The following is a 24,763-nucleotide window of genomic DNA, read 5'->3' as shown; positions in this document are numbered from 1 at the left end:
CGCTGCTCATATCGCTGCTCGGCCAGGAATCTGGTCTTCGGAAACCCGAGGGCACGTGGCTGACGCGTCTGTGGCCGCTCGTGGGAGGGTCCCCCACGGAAGGTGGCCCAGGGCGATGGCTCTCGGGGGCGTGTGGAATTCCTTACCTTGTGGCCCCGACTTAATTGACAATGCGAAGTGTTGGTTGTGTAGACATCCGGTTCCATTAGTTGCAGTGGTAATTTGGGTCAACAGTAGCTATTCCAAAGCTCTGCGGTGTGAGATTAAGCGTGTTGGTTAATTAATTGGAAGAATGTAGACACTTCATTCTGCTTAGAGATTGTGCCTTTGAAATTAGTGATCTGTAAAATTACAGAACAGCAGTGTCGGAACAATAGGATAAATAAACCCATCAGCTGAGCAAGCAGCGAGCACGGAGTTTCTTGCAACCCGGTTACCAGAGAATTCACGCACGCCGTATTCCTGAGAGGATGCTCGTGTTTTAATAACCAAGTCCTCACTCATTGCTTCGGGGTCCCCATTTTCCGCCTGGACAATTTATCTTATTTTTGGCGAAACACCGAGCTGGAGAGCTTCCCCCTAATGACCACTCAAAGCAGAGAGCTGCGTTCTCGCCAAGGTTCATGACGTTACATCAATATTTTCTGTTAGCTTGTTAAAAATCCCCCAAATGATAAAATGGAATCCTCTAGAACGAGGACATTTTAAACGGTTGACTCCAGAAGATAATCACCACCATATGTCTGACCTTCAGTTGTGGGCCTGAAACACTACCAATTACAATAATGAGATGCTATTTCTTTCACTATTGAATTGGCGAGGATTAAAAGCGTGGATAATCCCAGTGCGAGAGCAGCTGACACGCGCTTTGAGGAGCGGAAACTGATACAAAATTCATGACAGCAATTTGATATCAAAATTGTGTCAGGAAAGTACCAAGAGTCTTTGTACAGCAGCTCCGAAGAGAGTCCGGATCTGGAAATGTGTCCCTCAGGGGCAATCGTGGGTGTGTTTGGAAGTGTGCACTTGAAGATTTCCGTCAGATAATGAAATATCCCACCTGAAGAATTTCTCATCAATTCTGAACAATACGGTATTGATTAAATGAACTATATGCAACGTCCATTCGACGGGATGATGGTGCAGAAATTGGAAATTATGCGTTTGGAGCCACTCAGAGTGCAGTCCCCGCATTGGGCTGTCCTCTGGCCTGGGACCGACGTGTCCTGGTGGCCTGTCACCGGGGGAGTCCTCATCTTCTGGGGAGCTCCTTTCAGAGGGAGCCTCGGACCCTGTGCCTTAAAATAAGAGGTAGACCAGATGTTGGAGGAGCTGTCTGTGAAAATAGAAACTGATAAATCTTTTACAGAGTTTGACAAAAATGGTTGAATTTATGAAGGAAGCTTTGAACACAAGCAGGCAGAGGAATAAATCTCTCTCTCAGAGAGTGTCCAAGCTAAAAGATTTGCTCTCAATATGTGAAGAAGGAAATCAAAGACGGAAAAATCTGCTGTGTCGGCTGGTGTCACAGAAGGATTCAGTTTAAAGAAGGCCTTTCTGGAAAGCCGGGCCTCCCGCGATGCCACATGAGACGGAGGGGGGGATACGCCAGGCAGAGGTGCTCCCGCCTGGAGGGGCAGGTGGAGGCTTTTTGAGAACAGGCCAAGCAGTGGGGTCAGAGGCAGGCTCAGATCCGCAAGCTAGGGAGCTTCTCAAGCACCAAGTTTGCTGGAAGCTTCTGCCTTCCAGGCAATGACTTCAAAGGGGTGATGTACCCATAAGTACCCACCCAGGAGGGCATGGAAGGGAGCTGAGGTGGAGTGGAGGGTCACCCCACGGAATGAGTTTCGGGATTTACATGAGTTTTAAATAAATACTTTAAAATTAAAAAATATCTGGCATGGGGTCACCATACACCCTGCCCCAAGGGCCAGCCCAGGGGATGACAGGACCCAGGGGACAAACCTCTCGGTGCAGGGCGTTGGGCAGAGACAGTATCCTCTGGACCCCATGCAAGTGCAGGAACTTCGGGCATGGCTTCCCACCCTACCCCCCATTATGTCCACCGCTGACCACCGAGGTGCTGGGGACAGAGGCAGAAGCTCGGGGCAGGGGGAGGGGGGCAGGAGCTCCAGTCGGAGAGGGCAGGAAATGGGTTTCCTTCCAGAGGCTGCACCTGCATTAGGACCAGGCAGTTTCATCACCAACTTGAGACCCAGTGCGTGGCTGGCACAGACCCCGGGGAGGCCCGGCCCTGCCCAGCGGTGCAAGGAAGCGACGCCTGAGTGTGGCAGCTGGAACCAGGCAGGCCCCGTGAGGCCCCCGGCATGAGGACACACTGAGTCTGGGCATTCATAGCCCAGGGGGTGTGAGCCACTGAACTAAGGCACAGAAGCAGATAGAATGCTTTTCCCCTGGGCCTTCTTTTTCACTTGAGGAAAATTAAAATAGGGCTTGTTGACTGCAGCTATTCCACAAAAAGCTTGAATTTAAATGGGTTTGTACAAGAGCAGAGCAGAGAAGAGCCCAGTGAGGGAGGGAGCTTAAGGCAGAGAGGCTGCAGAGCCCCGCACTGGAGCCTGTGGCGCCTGGCCACGCGTTCCCAGGCCCAGGGGTGCTGGGTGTGGCCTGGGGTGACATTCGTCCCCTGCTGACAAGGACAGTCCCGGGAGACCCTGGTTCCTTGGTCCCTAGCTCCACTGTCTGTGGAGGAGAGAGGAGCGCACGGCCCAGTGCTCCCAGCAGCATCCCGGGGGTGGCTGTGATGGCCCTGCCATGGGTCACGATTCATCCCTCCGCCGGCCGCTGTGGCCAAGGAGCCTGGTACTCTCACTGGCCAGCCCCAAGGCGTGCGCCCAACTCCAGGCTGACATCGGCAAACGGAGCACATGTTGGGGTGGGGAAGGACGGTGACCCCAAAGAAATGATGGCCAGGCAATAAAAGAAGTGACTAATGAAGTCGCTTAGGCCCCCCGGGCCGCAGGGCTGCTGTCTCCCTCCGGAGTCCTTGGTGAAGGAGGACACGATGCAGAGCGATGGGGACAGAGTCCATAAACGCACACCAGTTTCCATGATTTGACGAGAATCAACCATGGCCTAATAAGGAGCCCAGTTCCGGCCGGTCGGATGGGGTGGGCACCGGGATGGCCCAGCCTGCAGCTCGAGAGGGCCCCTCCCGACGAGGTCCACCTTCCTGGCTTCTGAGCGCCCAGGGACGTGGGTGAGACGTTGGGCGCAGTAGACTTGGGGGAGCCCCGCAAAGCGGCCTCAGCGTGGGCCGCACCCCCACAGCCGGGAAAGGCCCGGAGTGGGAACAGCCCGGAGCACCTTGAAGCATGAAGGCTGTGACTCCCCGATGGACACGCAGAGAGGGGCCGCCAACTCCAGCAGGTACAGGCAGTGGGGGCGGAGACCCCGACAGGCCCACGAGGGGGCTGCGCCCGGGTAGGCCCCCGCCGGGTGGGGCTAGGCAGGAGGATAAATCCACACCCAAAGTGGAAGGGAGGGTGGAGGGCCCGGGAGGGATGAGGAGCCGGTGGGGGCCCCAGAGCCGGAGGAAGCCCCCAGGCACAGCCCCCATCTAGTTCTCTGTTCCGAGCCCCTCCTCCTCGGGAAATCTTGAAAATCTTCCAGGACTTTGTCCTCTCCTCTTGCAACCGAGCAAGCCCAGGGAGTGCGGGGCCCGCCTCCCCATCTGCCTGAACCCCCAGTGAAGACCCCCTCGGCCTCCCGCGGCATTCTCAGTCCTTCTGAAAGGCCTGTATTCCCTGAGCCATTAGGACCCTGCGGGCGGAGAGCACCCCATCTGCGCGCCCCCCAGGAGCAGCCCTGCCGCGGCCGGTGAGTCCGCACCGGATACAGGATGGAACACGGGGAAGGGGGGCCTGGATGCCCTGGGGCACCAGCACCGTCCGGGAGTTCTGGCTGTAGGCGGGTGTTCTGTCGTGCAGCTTCTGCACCTGGGGACCACAGGGCACACGTTGTTCATTTACTTGGAGACTTGGACGTGGTGGCTTGTCCTGCCCACTCCCGGTGCCACCGCCCAGACGCTTTTGCTCCTCAAGCGCCATCCGTGTCCCGGTGTGAACCAGAGGACTTCTTGTTTCCCTTCCCGGCCCGATGTCACCTCCGACCCCACAGGCCCTCTCTCCTCGCCCGTCGAGCTCTGCCTTCCACCAGCACAGGCCTGTGGGGACTGTGTTCCCAGAAGCACTTCTGCCCCCACCAAACCTGTTCATTTTACAAAAGCAACCTGTGTTCCCTGGAGAACCTCAGAAGGCCGCCGCCCCCGCCCACCGGGGATCAGTCCCCTCTCTGGGGCAGCCCCCCTCGTAGACTCAAAGACACGCAGGAAACACAGATTCCCAAACCATCAGAGGGCTGTCGCCTGCTGATCTCACCAGGATTGTGCCGGCAAACACTGCCCCCGTCCTCACCCCTAAGGATCACAGGACTTTGGCTTGTTGGCATTTTCATGATTTAACCAGCCTTCCCTTGAGAGCTCATGCTTTCCGAACTGCAGAAAATGCTGCAGTGAACATCCTCACGCGGTCGAGTTCCTCCAGTCTCACTGGGAATCCCCAGGATAATTTCCTAGTGGTGAGATTGCTGCATCCAGGAGAATGCAGTCCTAAGGGATCTGTAGGAACAGCCAAGTAGAGGAGCAGGGGAGGGGGAGAAGAAGGAGAGAGGGGAGGGGAAGAGGTAGAGAGGGGGAGAGGGAGAGAGGGGGAGAGACCAGAGGAGGGGAGGAGGGGAGGGGAGGGAGGAAGAGGGAAGGAAGAGAAGTGGGGAGGAGGGAAGGGGAGGGAGGAAGAGGGAAGGAAGAGAAGTGGGGAGGAGGGAAGGGAGGAGGAGGAGCAAGGAGGAGGAGGATGAGGAGAAGGGGAGGGAGGAAGGAGGAGGGGAGGAAGGAGTGGGGAGGGATGGCAGAAAACAAGAGAAGGGAGGGGGAGGAAAGTCTGGGCAGGTGGTTCATCCAGGCCTTGGGAGGGCTGTGGAGCCTGCCCAGGGGGAGGGTGAAACTGGGCCACTCACAAAAATTAACTTGAAACGGATTAAAGACTTAAACATAACACTTAAACCTGTAAAATTCCTAAAAGAAAAATATAGGGGGAAAGCTCCTTGGCATTGGTCTTGGCAATGATTGTTTGCATATGACACTAAAAACACAAGGAATGAGAGCAAAATTCACTAAGTGGGAGGACATCGAATTAAAGGGCTCCGCCCAGCAGAGAAACCATGGACACAGTGAAAAGGCAAATACAGCAAAGGAAAAAGATTTGCGAACCACAAACATGGTAAGGGGTTGGTATTCAAAATATATAAGGAACTCACACAGCTCAAGAGCAAAAAACTAATAATAATCCAATTAAAAAGTGGATGTTTTTTAAAAAAATGACATGATCCCAAAGTAGACCTACAAATAATTAACAGGTGCATGAAAAGATGCTCCACATCACTAGTCATCGGGGAAATGCAAATCAAAGTCACGATGAGATGTCACCTCACCTGTGTTAGAAAGGCTGTTATCAGAAGGACAGCAGAGAACAAATGTCGGTGAGGACTGGGAGAGAAGGGAGCCCTCGTGCACAGTTGGTGGGACTGTAAGTTGGTGCAACCACTATAGGAAACACTACAGAGGGTTCTCAAAAAATCAGAAGTAGAAATACCATTTTTGCAGCAATCCCACTTCTGGGTGTATATCCAATTTAAGCAGGCTCCTTGCCCAGCATGCAGCCTAATGCAGGGCTCGAACTCATGACCCTGAGATCAAGACCTGAGCTGAGATCAAGAGTCAGACGCTCAACCAACTGAGCCATCCAGACACCCCTGAAATCACTATCTTGAAGAGATATTGACACCTCCATGTTTATTGCAGCATTATTTACAGTAGCCAAGATATGGAAACAGCCCAAGTATCTTTCGGTGGACGAATGGATTAAAAGTGTAATACATACACACTCGGGCTAAAATATTGTTCAGCCATTAAAAAGAAGAGAATCCTACCTTTCTGACAGCATGGATGGACCTTAGGGACATGATGCTCAGTGAGAGAAGTTTACTTCTTCCTTTCCACTTTGGAAGCTGTTTATTTCCTTTTCTTGCCTGATTGCTGTGGCCACGACTTCCAGTACTCTGCTGAACAGAAGCGGCAAGAGTGGGCATCCTTGTCCTGTTCCTGATCTTAGAGGAAAAGCTTTCAGCTTCTCACCATTGAGTATAATATTGACTGTGAGCTTGTCATTATGTCTTTACTAGGTTGAGGAATGTTCCCTCTAAACCCCGTTCACTGAGTTTTTATCATGACTGGAATTACATTTTGTCAAACGCCTCTTCTACATCTACTGAGATCACATTGGCTGATTTGCAGAAGTTGAACCATCTTCGCATCCCTGGAATAGATCTCATTTGATCGTGGTGTATGATTCCTTTAATGTGCCATAAAAATATGTTTGTTTTGATACATGACAGCTGGAAGCATGTTTAACCCGCTGGCATCTTATGTGTGGAGGAAGCAGATACGCTATGATTAGTGCTTCTACAGTGCTGGGCATATGTAAGTGTGCAGACCCCACGGGGGCACACCTGGGTGCCTTTTCCATGTCTGCAAGAGCCATGCCGAGTCTAGGGCTGTGTGAGGATCCAGTGAGCTTGCTTAGGCCAAGCCCCTAGAACAGGCAAGCGCATATCGGGGGCGCGGTTCACATTACCTTGGAGCTCTCAAATATGTGGGACAGTCCAAGTCAACCATTTACAAATTTGAAAACTGGGTAACCTGCCCCTGAGGACAGATGGACTTCCGAACACAACAGGACAAAGCAAGGACAGCCCACACAAGTGATCTTCCAGGAGTCACCAGACAAGCAGAGAGCCTGTCTTTCACAATCAATTTGGTGAAAACCCTCCCACTGAGGGTGAAAGAGAAGAAAGTGCAAGGAAACCGAGGTAGGACAGAGGCAGAGGGTTAAAGATCACAGAGTGCAGCCACCTTGCTGTCCATGAGTTGGAGAGTCCCTGGGCACTCCCAGGAAACCAAGCAGAGTGAGAAGTGGCTGGCAGAGGGAGACAGCCGTGCACAGAGACACGGGCGCAGTGTTGTCGCAGCTCCGTGCCGCACACACTCGTTTTCAGAGCGCTGAGCTTTCGGGTTTAATTTTCTAATTAAGAAGGAAAAAAATTGGCAGAATCCTTGGTATTCAAATGGGAAATAAAATGTGTGCAAAATCAATATTTTAAAGCTCAATTTGCTTTTTAGCTCTGGCTCTTCCTTCTTTTCTATTTATGTTTATTGTAAAAAAAAAAAAAACCACTCATAAGACAAACCCAAGTCACTTGCACTGATTTATCAGATAGGATGGGGTGAATCTGGAATTACTCAGTAACCTAACAGAAATAGAAGGAATTAAAAACCATCTAGGTGATCAACCACTTTGTGTGTTTTACTAAATTCGAACACAAAATACTTTAGAAAGAGGGGACCCAGAGGTATTAAGCAATGCGATATTAACATTCCCCAAGAGATCATGATAAATATACTTTTATCCAGATGTGAAATTGTGCCAAAATGCCCTGAGTGTTTAGTGGAGACAATGTTTCCTCACATACGCAATATAAATAAGAGGTTGTAACTATTCACAAATAGAAAGCCCCTATTGATTTGGGTCCCCTTTAAACCTTTTTAAACTGCTGAAACCTTAATTCCCACCAATCAAAATAATCCTTAGGGATTCACCATGTTCATTTATAAAACAAGAGCCTAAAATCTCCTCCTCATCAGGTAATCACTGAGTCCTTTGGAGGTTACAAAAAGTGATTTGATTTCAATTTATTAACTAAAAATAGGAAGTCAAAGGAGCAATCTATAACTGTATTGTGGTTTTGTAAACAAACATTCATTTCTCTCCATTCAGTGAAACATGGATTACTAATATTGAATAACAAACAAGACTGATTTGATTAATTTAATAATCTGAGTGGTTTCTATTTTTGGAGACTATTATTACAAAAGGAGATCATTTTTAAAGACTTTTTATTCTAGAATAGTGTTAGATTTACAGAAAAGTGTGAAGATGGCACAGTTCTCATATACCCTACACCACATGCAATACGATTATATTATTTATTGACCTATATGTGGTGTGTATCATTAAATTAGAGCCCACACCTTATCTTAGTATGGTTCCGCTGATCAATCAATATCGACAGATCATTATCAATTAACGTTGATCAAGTTTTGTATTACTGTCCTTTCTGCTCCAGGTCCCCTCTTCCCCCGCCCCCCGACACTATATGACATTCAGTTGCCACGTGTCCCTAGACTCTCCTTGGCTGTAACCATTTCTCAAACTTTCTCTTGTTTTGGATGATTTTTACAGTTCTGAGAAATCTTTTTACAGTTCTGAGAAATCTGCAAACTTGGGAGTGTTTGATGTTCTCCCGCGATTACACTGGGGTTATGGGCTCTCAGGAGGAAGACCACAGAGGAAGAGTGCCCCTGGCCATCAGAGCCAGGGCACGTGCCACCAGCAGGACTCCTTTCCTGGCCACCGGGATCACAGGGCTGAGGTCGTGTCTGCGAGGTTTCTCCCCTTTGCATGCTGGGCGCTCGGAGAGAAGGCGCTGTGCACAGCCCACATTTGAGGGATGGGGAGCTGTGTTCCACCTCCTTGAATTCTTCTGTGTGAGAGATTTGTCTAGTCTTCCATTTATTTATAGCACATTCATGTATATTTATTTTATTCTATGGGTTGTAAACCAATTGCTACCTTATTTGATGTGTTGCCATACCTGCCCCAGCTTTGGCCACGGGCCCGTCTTTTGTGCGGCTCCTCTGTCTCCACGGCATCGTCCTGTTTCTTCAGACACCTCCTGTCCTGGTGCCACCAGGTGCTCCACGCTCACCTCCTGTGTTCTCTGATGGGCCCAGAACCAGCCAGTCCTCCCAGCAGCCGTGGGGCCCTTTCCCAGAGGAGGGGAGAATCAAGTGCTGAGCACACGTCGTGATGAGGCCTCCAGGCCCCCGGCTCTCTCTCTTTGGCCTCTTCCAGAATGTCCTATCAATTGAATCAACACCACGTAGCCTCTCACTTCTCAATATCCAGCTCAGACCCATGCCGGTAGGGTCGCTCACTCCTTTTCATCACCGAGTGGCATCCCACCATACTAAGGACCAGTTGGTGGATCCATTCACCTACCGAAGCCCAGCGTCATGGCTTCCCACTGGGGTGACTGTGAATAAGGGTGCTTCATATGCAGCTCTTTGTATGGATATCATTTTTTAAATCTGTTGAAAACTACCCAGAAGCACAATTCCTGGATCATTCAGTAAGGCTGTTTAGTGTTATCCGAGACTTTGAATGGTCTTCCAAGGCGGCTGTGCCATTTCGCATTCCCACCCGCAGTGAATGAGAGCTCCTGCTGCTCCACATCCTCGCCAGAAATTGGTATAAAACCATTTTCCCATTTCAGTCATTCTTTTTTTAAAAAGGATTTTATTTATTTGAAACAGAGAGTATGCACGAGCAAGAGAGAGTATGAGGGGCAGGGGCAGAGGGAGAGGGAGAAGCAGAGTCCCTCTGAACTGGGAGCCCCATGAGGGACTTGATCCAGGACCCTGCCATCATGACCTGAGCCAAAGGCAGATGCTCAACCAACTGAGCCACCCAGGTGCCCCCATTCCAGTCGTTCTGACAAGCTCTGGTCACACCTCAATGCCGTGGCCCCGTATAGTGACAGGTGATGTCTGGAATCCGTGCAGCCTCACTCAAGGTCTGTGTATTGCTTTTAGAGCAGCATCCAACCAGATCCATCGTCTATTTTTTAATCAAGCGGCTTGCTCTTTATTATTGAGTTGTAAGAGTTCTTTGTATATTCTGGATGTACGGCCTTTACCAGGAAGGTGATTTACAAATATTTTTTCCACATCTGTGGCTAGAGATTGCTCAATTTTACTGATTTTCCAAGGACCTACTTTTTCATTTTGTTGATTTTATTTATTTATTGTGTACCTGTTTTCAATGTTGTTGGCTTCTGGCCAAATTGTTATGATGTACTCCGTCCCGCTTGCACGAGCCCTAAATTGTTCATCTTACTCCATTTCCCACAGCAGAAGTTCAGATGACCAGCTTTAGATCCTCCTTGTCTTCTCATATGTGCATTTCCATGCCGTACATTCCCCTTCACCAACTGCAATAGCTGCATTTCACAAATTTTGAAAGTTGAATTTTCCAGAGCTTTAGCCCCCAAAAAGGAAGCAGACACACTTCCTAGCACTACTCCAATACCCAATACCAAAGCCAGGTAAGATAAGTTCTTGGGTGGAGGGCAACGCCCCCCAGCACACACACACACACACCTGCTGGAATTGGCCCAGAACCTTTTCCACTCGGTGAGCAGAAGTGTGCTGGGTCCCAGGACCACCATTGGATGCGTTCCCCAGGCCCCAGAGCTCTGCGCTGGTCCCAGATGAGGCTGTGGGGTCAGGGTCACAGGCCCCTCCTCGCTCGTTCTGGCCTCAGGCCGCTGTTTGCAGGCCTCAGGGGCCCGGGCTCCCCTCTGCTCCCCCGCCACCGCCCCCCCCCCCCCCCCCCCCCCCCCCCCCCCCGCCTCTGCGTGCCCAGAAGCTTCCAGGGAAGAAGCGGGCCCCGTCGTCTGGGAAACGGGACCGATTTCCGTGCTGACCTGAGAGCTCCCTGGGGCAGCCCCTGTGTCCCCCGCTAACCTCCCATGGGAACCGCACGTGACACCTCACCCCGACCCCAGAAGGCTGGGTAAACCGAGGCCTCGGTGTCTGTCACGAGGGAAGCCAGGAGTGGCCAGGATGGCGTGAGAGGGGCACGTAGGGTGCAGAGGAGTGCGGCTCGGCCCCCAGCTCGCCCCCTCCAGCCGGAGGCTCACCTTCCTCTAGACTCTCCACGGAAAGAGAGGAGCCCCGCGGGGCTGGTCACCTGTTCCCCAGCCGAGGTCGTCGCGGGGGAATCTGGAGCTTCAGCCACAGCTGCAGGAGCCCACAGGGCCCAGGCCCCCACCCGGTGGCAGGTGGCAGGTGCCCGGAGCCCGCGCGAGCCGCCACCAGGAAGGGCCTGGACACCAGGGGCCCCAGGTTTGCTGCTTCTGCTGCGTGGGGGGTTAGTTCTGGGCGATCCTGTTCTGTGCGATTCCGTGGGTTCCTGCGGTGCCCCCCACGGGCAGGACCAGACCATCCATCCCAGCAGGTCCCGCCCCCTCCCGGCCCCTCGCCCCCCACTGCGGGCACCAACATTCTGCTCCACATTTCCAAGCTTTTGTCACTTCACCAATGTGCTGCAGATGGAACCCCGCAGTGACCCGGCGACAGCGTGAGCCTCGGGGACATCGCCACGTCGTGTGTAGCAAAAACTCGTTCACTTTAGGGGCTGAGAGCTGCTCCCGGGGGATGGGCCCAGCCCGCGGGACCACTGCCCACTGCAGGGCACCCGGGCTGCTCCCAGGTCAGGGGCTCTTACCGATAAAACTGCTTTGACTATTCATGGACAGGTTTCCAGGGAAAATAATTCCATTTCTCTGGGATGCATGCCCAGAGGTGCAGTTTCTAGGTCACACTGTAGCTGCACATTTAGTTTAAAAAAAAAAAAAGAAGATTCTATTTAGTCATGAGAGACAGAGAGAGAGACAGAGAGAGACAGAAACCAGGCAGAGGGAGAAGCAGGCTCCATGCAGGGAGCCCGATGCGGGACTCGATCCCGGGACCCCGGGGTCACGCCGTGGGCTGCAGGCAGGTGCTTAACCGCGGAGCCACCCAGGGTTCCCTGTACGTTTAATTTTGAAGAAGCCAGCAGACTGGTCTCCCAGAGCCTGTGCCATCTAACCACGGCCAGCCGTGGAGGAGAGATCCAGGTCCCCCCGATGTTTGGTGGCTGCAGGAGGAGCTCAGAGAGGGGTGATGGCTGCTGGACCCATGAGGCCATCAGCTGGCAGGGGCTGCCCATCCCCTCCCGCCCTTGGGTCGCAGCTCTGCCTGCTGCTCCCACGGGGCGCAGCTGCCAGATGGCGCGTGCAGCTGGGCCACCTGGATGGCGCGTGTGATGGAACTCGTCAGGCTCACTCCTTAACTCGCAAGATTCCAGTGGGCAGGGGCGGAGATGCACTGGTCACACAGCCACCCACGACAAGCCTGGCAAGTACGTTCCTTTGCTTATTCAACCTGCCACCCACCAGGCAGGAGTGGCCTCCTGTGTCTTGGATCTCGCCGCCCTCCGCGAGTGCAGGGGCCCATGTCCAACTGACAGAGAGGTCACTTGTTACCGTTCTGAGAGGTGTGCAGTGAGGTCCCACTGTGGTTTCCATAGCCCGTCCCTGATGGCTGTGTTGCTGGGCATCTCCTCCTGTGCTTCGCTGCCATCCCTACCTCCTTGTCAAGAGACTGACTGCCGTCTCTGCCCATTTTGTGATTGGATCGCTCGTTACTGTTAACTTGTAAGGTTTTATCTATTCTGGATACTAGTTCTCTTTGGAACATATGGTTTGCGAATTTTTTCTCCCAGCCTGTAATCTTTTCAGCCTGGTCACGTGGTCCTGCACAGAGCACGAGTTTGAGTTTTTGATTCCGCTGAGGTCCAATTTATCCATCTTCCTTTTATGGATCGTGCTTTTGGTGTCAAGAATAAGGACTCTGGCCCTAGACCCTGAAGAGCTTCCCTTTTTTCCCAAAAGTTGTTGTTTTACACTTTACACTTAAGTGCAGGACCTACTTAGAGTTATTTCAAGGTGTAAAGTGTAGGTCAGGTTTCGTTTTCCGAGTGTGCCTGTGGATGTCCAACGGCTGCAGCACAACTTGTTGTTAGAGCTGCCTTCCTCCACTTAAGTGCTCTTGCACGTTTGTTGAAAGTTGGTTGGGCTCCTTTGTGTGGGTCCATGTCCAGATTCTCTGTTTTGTTCATCAGTCTGTGTCTATCATCCCCCGATGCCACACTGTCCTGGTTACAGTAGCTACCTAAGGCTTACCACAGCCTACAGAGCAAGACCCACTCCCCAGTGTCGCCGAGACAAGGAAAGGAACCTCAATCCCACCATGACAACATGTGACCCGGGGTAGGACTCTTTCTACCAGAGCCAGCCAGCTGGTCGTTGTCTAGGGTGGGGAAGGAGTCTAGGATCTAGCAGGAAAGGGACGACCTCACCACCAGCCACTCGTCACTGAATGGGGTCCCTGGTCAGTCACTCCCGTGGATGTTTCTTTCCACTGCTTTGATGGAGACTCCCTTGTCTCCTGTTGCCAGCCTCAGGGCCTGGACCACCTCCCTCTGTTGGGTCGGGGAGTGTAAGATCCCCACCACGGATTGCTGTTCATCCCTCGGGTCCCACGGTAGCCTACCCTCCTCCTTCCTCTCGCTGCCTCTTGCTTTATTTCCAGGGCAAAGAGGAATATGGAGAGGCAGGTCTACTCTACTATGTCCGGGCTGGAGGCCTCACTGTATTATTTTTATGTAGCAGATCTTTGGTTCAAACTCACGTCTTTCACCCTCATTCTCCCTCTGCATCTTTTGTGCTATAATGACTCTCAAAGACAAGTTTTAAGCAAATGAACAGCATGACTATTCAGATCGTTAAGGGACTCCAACACCATCAGCCCCGGGTGTTGTTTCAGGGCTTTCAGATGTGATACGTGATACGCGAATGAGCTTCAATCCTCACAACATACCAATTGTCCATGTAGACCAGCCCACATTGTTGCAAAATTCAAAAAACATCAAAAATCTGTCTTCTTTCAAGAAATGATGGAAGCCTAGAAAAGCTGTGACTTGAAACCCTTGACACATATTCATTATGTAAATCTATTGTCACACCAAGTGTAGAAATAAAATAAAAAAAAAGAACTCAAGTAAATCCCACATAGACCAGAATCGTAACCATGACTCCAGTGCTCCAGGCTCCCCCAGAGAGCACTATAATTAGTGTTCTAATCCTGCTACACTCCCACAACCAAATGCTCAGTTTTCATCGTGTGGTTAGAGAGGCAGCACTTTGTAGATGGGACACCAGGAGTATGGAGCTGGTGGCAGCACATCATGAAACCCCTAGTGGTGTGTGAACAGCTATTGAACACCTCAACCCCCAGGTCCCTCCTGCCAGACACATTCCCCAGAAAGTCTGGCACCTCGCTTTCCTCAAAATCTCCTGGAACAGAGTTTCTAAAAGGTCAGAGACTTGGGGTTAGTAGGACCTGAAGCTATGGACGAAATGATAAACTGAAGACTTGAAGAACAGCAGCACACAGCTCATTCACCTGGTCCTTCTCTCACTAATTCAGCAATCCTTGAGTAGTGACTTTGAGCCACACAGAATATCAGAGGCTCTCATGGAGCCTTAGGATCCACAGAAAGACCCAAACTGGAGAAGTACTAAACATAATTAAACAATAGAAAACACTAGAGGGACAACTTCCCAGTGCAAAGGAAACCTATGTGAGGGTCCCATGTAGGCCTGGGGAGTTAGAGAAACCCACACTAAGAAGGGGAATCTGGACAAGACAGAGACTGAGAGTGATAGGCTGCCCTAAAGCACCTGTGACTTCCCTGCTCTCAGCCATGGCATCATCTGAGACAGCCACCCAGAGCCAACCTCCTCAAAGTTCCTCCAGGACTATCCAGAGCAGCCTTCCCAAACCCAGTCCTCCCATAACCATCCAGACTCACTTTCCTAAAAGTTATATTACAAAAGTATAATCTCCTATATTAAAGAGGCTCATTGAACCCCAATCACGAGAATCATGACAAAAACTACATGTTGTACCATTTTGCCCAAAACCACGAACAAAGAGAAAATCTTAAAAGCAGCAGAGAAACAAAACAACTACATAGAGAAGGATGAAGGTAAGGGCGAGTGCTAATTTCTCATGAAGTCTTCTCAATGAAGACAATGAAGAAACTTCTTTACCATTTGAATAAAAATAACTGTAAACCTAGAATTCTTTACCCAAAAAGAATATCTTTCAAAAAATGAAAGTAAAATAAAATATTTTCCATCCATACTATAGCCAGAAGAACTTACTTCCAGCAAACAGAAGAAAAATTACACCAGATGGAAATCTGGACCAACGTAAAGGAATGCAGAGCATCAGAAATGATAACTAGATGGGAAATTATGAAGACTTAAAAATGAATTAACCTTTATAAAACATAGCTGAATGTTTAGAGCAATAATGACAGAACTATATTGTGGAATGTATAACATATGTAAAAGTAAAATACGTTACAATAATAGCACAAAGAACAGAAAGGAAGAAGTAGGAGCATATTGTAAGTTGCATTTACTATATGGGAAGGGGCACGATCTTGCTCAAAGGCAGATCAATTAAAGATGTATATCATAAACTCTAAAAAACTAAATAAACCACTAAAGTATCACATCAAAAAAATAGCCAATAATGTAGCAACATAAATGATATGGAATTATAAAAAAGAAATAGTCAATGAATCCAAGAGAAAGTAGAGAAACAAGAAAAAGAGAACAAACGGGACAGTAGAAAACAAGTAGCAAGTGGATAGAATTAGACTCAACCATGTCCATAATCACACTCAGTGTAAATGGTCCAAAACCCACTTAAAAGTTAGAGATTGTCAAATCCAATGAAAAACCACAGCCGAAGCACATAATACCCACCAGAAAAATGACTTTATTTCTTTTAAGGTTTTATTTATTTATTTGAGAGAGAGATAGAGAGAGAACAAGCAGGGAGAGCAGTGGAGGGAGAAGGAGAAGCTGAGCAGGGAGCCTGACTCGGGACTCCATCCCAGGACTCCAAGACCATGACCCAAGCCAAAGGCAGACACCCATCCCACTGAGCCACCCAGGCGCCCCGAGAAAGTGACTTTAAATGCAAAGACAAATAAGTTAAATGTAAAGGATGCAAAAAGATATTCCATACTAATCAAAAGCAAGTAGTCGCATGTTAATGTCTGACAAGGTTGATTTCAGACCCAGACTGTTACAGGGGAGAAACAGAACTGTCGTGAAGAAATAGATGTCCGATCATCAAGAGGACATGACAAAAGTCCTAAGTGCTTATGTACCTAACAGAGCTTCAGGATACATGAAGCAAACATGATAAAGACAAGGAGGTAGAAACAGAGTCACGGATTTCAATATCCCTCTCAGTAAATGGATGGTGGATGTAGACAGCCCATCAGTTACAACACCGAGGACCTGACGTGAGGGACATTCCAGAAGAACATGATACTTGGCAGCAGCAGAACATACATTTTTTCCAAGTACAAATGGAATATTTGTCAAGATAATCCATAGTCTGGGCTATGAAACAAATCTTAACAAATCGTGAAGGATTTCAGTCATAAAGATATGTTCTCCCATCACAAAATGAAACTAGGTTGTGAATCAATACTAGAAACATGTCTAGAAAATCTTTGAATGTTTAGTAACTAAATAAAATGTTTCCAAATAAGACATTGAACAAAGAAGAAACTTTAAGAAGAAATTAGAAAGGGTTTTGAGCTGAGTGACAATGAAATGCACTGTATCAACACGTGCAGGCTGCTGCTGGAGCAGCGTCTGGAGGGAAACACATACCACTTAGCACCTACCTAGAAAAGTTTGTTTAAAACCAACAATTCCAAGTTCCATCTTAGGAAACTGGGGGAAAAAAAGCTAATAAAAATCAACATAGTACGAGAAGGAAAAAAAAAATCATACAGATGAGAATGGAAATCCATGAAAAAAAAAAAAGCAAAACAACAGCAAAAATCAATGAAACAGAAAGCTGGTTCCTTCAGAAAACTGATGTAATGAATAAGTCTTTGGCTAGATTGACCAAGAAAAGCAAGAGAACAAAAAAGTCATGGACAGCAGGAGTGAGAAGTGGCAGCCCTTCAGGTGATATAGATATTAAGAGCATATTAAGGGACTATTGTGGACAGACGCATGCCAATAATTCTGACAACTAAGACAAAGTGGGCAAGGTCCTTGGATGACAAACTACCGAAGCTCACTCAAGAAAAGAAGACAAACAGCCTTATGTCTGTTAACAAAATTGAATTTGTAGTAAAAACCAAGGTACAGATAAAATTCCAGGCCCAGGGAGCTCCACTGGGGGAATCCACCAAATATTTAAGAAATAAAATGGGGCACCTGGGTACCTCAGTCGGTGATGCAACTGCCATCAGTTCAGGTCATGATCTCAGGGTCGTGGATTGGACCCTCATGTTGGGCTCCCTGCTCAGCGGGGAGTCCGCTTCTCCTTCTGCCCCTGCCCCTCCCCCCATGCATGCACTTACTCGCTCTTGCTCTCTCAACTCACTCAAATAAATAAATAAAATCAAGAAAAAAAAAGAAACAGAAATCAAACCAATTCTAGACAAAGGCAGAGAAGTGGACGAGGGCCTGCCCACAAGTGGCTGGAAGTCTCTGCTACCAAAACCAGACACAGACATTCCTCCAAAATAAAATAAAATAACATATAATATCTATCACAAGCATGGGTGTAAACATTTTCAACATAATGTTAATAAATTGAAGCTAACAATATTTAAAAAGATAAATCACAACCAACTGGGGTTCAATGCAAGGTTGGTTTAAAATTAAACTATTGGGGACACCTGGGCAGCTCAGTAGTTGAGCGTCTGCCTTCAGCTCAGGTCATGATCCCAGAGTTCCAGGATCGAGTCCTGCGTCGTGGTCCCTGCAGGAAGCCTGCTTCTCGCTCTGCCTCTGTCTCTGCCTCTCTCCATGTGTGTCTTTCATGAATAAATGAATAAAATCTTTTTAAAATAATCAAATTAAATTAAAATATCAACTAGTATAATCCACCATATTAATATGCAGAAAGGAAAATGCACATGTCACCTCAATGCAGAAAAAGCAGCATCCATTCCCAGCAAATTAAAAACAGAAGGGAACTTTTTCAAACTGATTAAAGTCGTGTACAAAAACGCCATAGCTAACATCACATTGACAGAAGAGCAGCAGACACTTTCCCTCTGAGATCAGTGACAGGACAAGGCCTCCAGTTTTCACTGTTCTGTGTGACATTCATATGCGGTTCCAGCCACTTCAGTAAGACAAGAAAAAGAAATAAAAGGGAGCAGAGAAAGAAAAGTCTTTCAGCAAATCTGTGCTGAAACAGCTAGAGATAGATAAATACCAAAAAAGGAACGAGAAGAAGAAAGAAAAGAAAGAAAAGGAAGGAAAGAAAGAAAGAAAGAAAGAAAGAAAGAAAGAAAGAAAGAAAGAAAGAAGAAAGAAATTGATAGATTGCATCATATACAAAAATAAAGCTAACCACGGTCCTAAATGTACAGCCTGAAACATCACACTTCCACAAGAAAATATAAGAAAATGTCTTTTTATTTTATGTTGGACTAAGATTTCTCAGATACAACATAAGTATGATCCATAAACACAAAAAATGATGAATTAATCTTCATGAAAATGTACAAGTTCTGCTCTTATAAAGAATAAAAAGACAAGCCACAGATGGAAAGACAATATTTTCAAAATACGTCTCAGCAAAGCACCAAAACTGAGGAAGCAAACCAAGAAAGAAAGAAAAAGACAGGAGTTCCACCAGTCAGAGAGCAGACAGGAGAGGGGTGAAGAATTTCCCAAGACCTTGAAAGGGGCTTGTCTGTCCGCCGAGCAGGAGAGATGCCTGCGAGACCGGTGTTCGCCACAACAGCTGCTGTGTGGTGAGTGTATTAAGAGGAGATTTTTCCACTCGAGGATGAATTTCTGATGGTGAGATGGTTAATCTGATGTGTCAGGTCGCCTGGAGTGTGGTCTCAGAGAGCCGGTCAAACACTTTTCTGGCTGTTCCTCTGAGGCTGGCTTTGGATGAGATCAACTTTTAAATCAGGCAATTTTGCGCAAAGCAAGTCACCCTCCATAATGTGGGTGGGCCCCGTCCAATCGGGTGAAGGCCTGCCTAGAGCAGAGGCTGAGTCCCCCGAGCAAGGGAGAAGTCTGCTCTTCCTGGGCCTCCAGCTGCCGGCCTCCCCCCGGCAGATTTTGGAGTCACCAAGCCTCCACCATCGTGTGAGCCGACTCCTTAAAGTAGATCTACTTACACACTTACCTCCAGTTGGTTCTGTTTCTCCCTGACTCACACGGCTGGCTTTCCAGACCGCGAGGGGTCTGTTGGCCACCGACACCCGGACTGTTAAGCCAGAGTCAGGCGGGGACCACGTTGATTAGGCCTCATCCTGCTTCACGAACCATAATCGGCAGAAATGAAAACTTGTGCGAGCCTGGAAATGGCAAGAGAGCCTCCCAGGTTCCCGAGCTGCACCTGGTGCTTCCGTGTTAGGAAACACCCTCGCTGGCCATCGGTCGGGTTCTGCGGCAGAGCCGCGTCTGCACCGCGGGTGGGAGGAGGCGTGAGTTTGTGTGTGGGGAGGCATGCGAGGGGGCGCCAATCTGTCCCTTCCACGCAGGAACGCGGACAGCACCCGAGCCTGGAAACCAAGAAGTTGCAGCAGATACTCATTCTTCAGATACAAGGACGCGGAGAACAGACAAGCATCTCAAAGGGTCCAGAGTGGCTGCATCTGGGGACAAAGAGTTTGGGGTGGGCAGGGACCGAGCAGTGATCACGGCTTCCCTTCAAAGTCCAGAGCTTTTGTCCTACAAATTATAAAGTTACAGCTTATAACCTCTTGGTGTCAGTTTATTAAAAAAAAAAAAAAATCAGTCGATCGGATATCTGAAACCGTGCCCCATGGAAGACACTGTGCTGGGCTCAGCGGTAGACAGGCAGAGGCAAGAAGAGAATTAATGTCCTCAAAAAGCTTCAGAAGATTTAGGCATTTTCAACCAGAGCAGTCAAATATCTGAACCATGTAATAAACAGTATCAAACAACTGAAAACAATAAAAGTGATACAAAAAAAAAAAAAAAAAAGAATGTGTAACTGGATTGTCTCTGGTCTTCCCAAGACACCACAAACTTAACAAATGCATTTAGGTTTTACTAAAAAGCAAAGCAAAATCACCTAAGTCCAGAAAACACTTTTCGTTTCATTTCTTTTCTTTTCTGTTGTCTTCATCAATTTATATGAACCAAATCCATTGTGAAATGAGAGTAGCAAGTATCTCAGAGGAAATAGTTGCTTAACTGTTGGAGGTTAATGTGTGTGAAATTAATCTGGACCTGAATTTTGATGTGATATTTGTATGGAAAGGAGAGTTATTTTTTAAGGTGTTGGAGCCTAGAGCTGTACTGGGTAAACTATCATATGAATAAAATGAAAGCATATATATACCTGCTGAAAAAAAAAACAATACAAAAAAACGCAAAAGTGCATTGTTTGTTAGAATTTTAGGCTCATTAGGAGAAAAGATAACAATGCTTCAGACTGGAACGTTGCCCTCCATTTTGCATCCATCCACCGGACTACCTGAACACAGCTACAACCTCGTGTGACACATCTCTGCTAGAGAGGAAAGTGTAGCTTGGTATCTCGATCACACAGATATTAAAACAAGTGTATTTTCCTCTCTTTAAACTGATGATGACCTATGCCTAATCCCCAAGCCTATTTCACTGGGTGACAAAACTAAAACCCTCTCAGTCATGCATGAACAGCTATTTATTTTGTTTAAAGCCAGTCAAGTATTAAAGATATGAAACACAATAATACATCTAGATTTCTTCAGTCTAGAAAGATATATCACTATTTGGATGACAGTTCTAGCATACTCGGTAAGCACAAAGGCTTTCTCTAGAATGGATAAAATTAACAAATAACCATAAGGAAATTAAGATTATTTTCAAAAAGAAAATAACACACAGCAGTAAACAGAAAGAGGAAAACTCACTTAGATAGAAGATGTGCTGCTACTTAAGACCAAAATGACAAGTTGTTTCAGAAAAGCACAGCCTTTCCTGGAATTAAGACCAGGGAGAACCGGCCCCTGGATCTCACAGGAAGATCTGACCTATTTGCCGGAGCGGCAACCTGAGCACTATCTTAATAACACAGATATGCATTTTATAAGGTCACTTCTTTGAACATCCTTAAGTGCACGTCACTACCACAAACACTGGGAAGTCCATTCCGCCTTAGAAAACAAAAGCAAGGCAGAGAGGGCAAGGGGCTCTCCTGCGAGGTGCTAAGGCAAGGGGGAGTGGAAGCACACGAGGAAGGGAAGGCAAGGAACGTGCGCTCAGGCCGGCAGGGCAACCGCTGCACAGAGGCCCAGAGGCCGGAGCCGCCCTGCAGCTCCTGAGCACTGGGCCGCAGGAGGAGCAGGGCCGCCACTGCTCCAGGGAGGCTGTGGAGCCAGAGGCAGGCGGGAGCCGGAGAGAGGGATTTCCATCCCCTTGCGGATGAGCCCCGAGAATGAACTCTAACGAGGTCCAAATCCCTTGCCAAGAAAGTAAGGTGGAAACTTCAGCCAACACACGAGGATCCGAGAACCCGACCTTCTGGACCACTGACACCTCTGTTCACTTCCACCAGGAACATTCATCAAGTCGCAGTTAGAAAACACCCATTTCAGTAAGAAAACACTGGTCAGGAAGCAACCAAAGAACATTGAAATTACCCACTTAATTGAGAAAGATTTCCTAGACACTGACAAGATAGCTTTCGTGGAAGATATATGCTTATCTCTGTAGGCACCTGAATAAGTTGTGAGTTTAAATCAGTAACATATAAAGGGAAATTTTCTAGAAATCATAAATAACCTTGGTTTTAGATGAATTGATGTGACTTCTATCTTTCCACAGAGAAGTGATCACTAAGCAGGGCTATATGTCTGTTCGATCCTACTTGTTCACAATTAAACCGTGGCAAATGATCACAAGATATTAATTCTATTCTACCCTGGATACTGTCTGCAGATGGAGAAATGGGAAAAGACAGAAGAGACAGAGTCCTGAGCTCAGGCAACACTGAGGCAATAACATCGGACAACCTCTCACTCCTTAACATAAGCAAGCCGAGGTGTAAAGAAGATATGTTTTCCTCCATTTTGGCTCAAGAGTTATTTCTGGTATAAATATATATATATATATATATATTTTGCAACAGAAAAGAGCCTATAAACATGTTTCTTCAAATGGGCCATCATTTAAAAAAAAGATAGAAAGGGAAAAAATACTGCTAACCATTGGGGTAAGAGAAGAAATGAGAGGGGAAGACCAAGAAGCAGTGGGCGAGTCATGGTGACAGGGAGCCTGAGGTCAGCAGGCATAAAGTGACCAACAAGTTTTACCAAGAACACTCCACAGACATCACACGATGGTCACTCAACACAGAGGAAAATATCTGAATGCATCCATGAGAATAAGGTACCCATTTCAGTGGTAGAACAGAAAACGGTATTTACCCTACAGACATTCATAAGGAATAAACACTGAGGAAGATGACGAACCTTTTTTGTAGATAAGTAGACTCCATGTCCAGCACCCAGCATGGAGCCCAATGTGGGGCTTGAACTCAAGACCCTGAGATCAAGAGCAGAAAGCAAGAGTCTGAGGCTTCATCCAGTGAGCCCCCCAGACACCCTGATGATGATCTTTTAATACAGAAAATGAAAGTAATGATGACAACTTAGCCAAAGGAACACAGTTCTTTCTAACGGACAATCAAGTGACAATTCCAGGAGTTAAGCTCATACTCTTCTGATAGGAAAATTTTGAATCTCTTTAGATAAACGTAATTCAGAATATTTATAAACTGTATTATCCTCTCATTTAAAGGTAACCTAAGGTTTTGGGGGTGCCTGGGTGGCTCAGTCAGTGAAGTGTCTCCCTTCAGCTCAGGTCATGATCCCAGGGTCCTGGGATCCAGCCCCACTTTGAGCTCCCTGCTCAGCGGGGAGCTTGCTTCTCCCTCTCCCTCTCCATCTGCCCCTCTTCCCTGGTATACTCTCTCTCTCTCTCTGGTAACAAAATATTTCAATAAATAAATGTCAGTGAAGTATCTTTTTTTTTCGTTTTATTTTTTCATTTTATTTATTTATTTTTTAATGATAAATTTATTTTTTATTGGTGTTCAATTTGCCAACATACAGAATAACACCCAGTGCTCATCCCGTCAAGTGCCCCCCTCAGTGCCCGTCACCCAGTCACCCCCCCCCCGCCCTCCTCCCCTTCTACCACCCCTAGTTCGTTTCCCAGAGCTAGGAGTCTTTATGTTCTGTCCCCCTTTCTGATATTTCCCACACATTTCTTCTCCCTTCCCCTCTATTCCCTTTCACTATTATTTATATTCCCTGAAATGATGAGACCATATAATGTTTGTCCTTCTCCGATTGACTAACTTCACTCAGCATAAGACCCTCCAGTTCCATCCACGTCAAAGCAGATGGTGGGTATTTGTCGTTTCTAATGGCTGAGGAATATCCCATTGTATACATAGACCACATCTTCTTTATCCATTCATCTTTCGATGGACACCGAGGCTCCTTCCACAGTTTGGCTATTGTGGACATTGTTGCTAGAAACATCGGGGTGCAGGCGTCCCGGCGTTTCATTGCATCCGTAAATTTGGGGAAAATCCCCGACAGTCAGTGAAGTTTCTAATCAACCCAAATTACTGTTAGCAAAGTTGCAAAGACAACTGCATGTGCACATTGGTATGCTTTTTCTCTGGGAATGTTTAGGTTTGGGATACTTTCATGTTTTCAGAAAGAGTTATGTTTCCATCTAAACCAAAAAGCAAGGAACAATGATGCTTTCATAAAATTTTAACATTGCAATACAAGCATTTCTGAAAAAGGAGAAAAAGGAAAAGAGACAAGCAAGACCCCGAAACCTTATAGGGTATCACGTCTTGTCGTCTGGGCCGAACGGTTTACAGTAAACCAGAACCAAGTAGCAGAGCTGCCAGTACTTCTATTGCACAGGGGTCTAGGTAATACCTGGTATGGACAAAAATGGGGGGGGGGGCAAGATTTTACTTATCAATAAGATCAAAGATACTATGACAAGGAAGATGATGAATCACAAATCCCAAGTGTCCGGTAAAAAGGAGATAGAGCCAGCATCCACGAAAAGAGCTCGGGGATCTGAAACAGGCCTAGGGAAAACCCATTCACCTGAACAAAAGCCCTGACCAATCCTGGGCTCGCCCTGGGGCCTAAAGACTCCCTTTGTCAACCACCACACACTCTCTGAGTTTTACAACCTGACTCGATGCCTCCCAAATTGCTTCACTAAGGAAATACTAAGGTTTTTATCGAGGTATTCATTAATTAACAACTTGAAAGAAACAGGTACATTTCCCATGTTATGAAATTATTTAGGTCTTAGACGCTCTGACACGTGGATCCAATTTAAAATCTTCTAGTGGAAAAAGGGGTTGGGGCATAAAAGCCCCCCTGAGACGCTGTCAGGGCAGAGAACTTTGCTGGCCCCTGGACACCACAAACTCGGATTCCCAGTGAGCCTTTTCCCCTCCTGCTATTTACAGTCACTCAGAGCCCAGCTGACCTCCACACAGGGAACTAGGAATGCCATCTCCTTCTATGAGAATATGCACCTGACTCCCACGCGAGAAAAACTTAGCAGGGCTGTTTCAGCGGTGGTCATTGTGCAGAGGCTCATTTTCTCGATTCCTATGAGCAAACTCAGTCATGAAGGTACTTTGGCTTACTATATTACAAACAGAATTACTCCTTGAAAATAAGAAAGACTTTAGAATGAACTTGCAAATTAATCGGAGTCTATTATTTTGGAATGTGAATTGAATGTGTTATGTTTAGTTCTTTATATTTAAGTGTACAAGACTTCAGAAATACAGGAGTGTTCTTAGTACCTTTTAAGT

General features: G+C 47.5%; 1 long non-coding RNA gene across 1 annotated transcript in view; it reads right to left on the bottom strand.

Moving 5' to 3' along the window:
* Positions 1-235: 235 nt before the first annotated feature.
* Positions 236-24,763, bottom strand: part of LOC140605332 (uncharacterized) — a 28,182-nt gene continuing 3,654 nt past the window's right edge. Inside the window, exons 4-5 of the long non-coding RNA XR_012008039.1 lie at positions 6,010-6,138; positions 236-250 (exon numbers count right to left, since the gene is read on the bottom strand). This is a non-coding gene — a long non-coding RNA (uncharacterized lncRNA). The remainder of the gene's footprint in view (positions 251-6,009; positions 6,139-24,763) is intronic.

Source organism: Canis lupus, chromosome 15, assembly GCF_048164855.1.
Source record: "Canis lupus baileyi chromosome 15, mCanLup2.hap1, whole genome shotgun sequence".
NCBI classification, from domain to species: domain Eukaryota; kingdom Metazoa; phylum Chordata; class Mammalia; order Carnivora; family Canidae; genus Canis; species Canis lupus.
The sequence above is the reverse complement of the archived record's forward strand: the minus strand, read 5'-3'. Positions and strand labels throughout refer to the sequence as shown.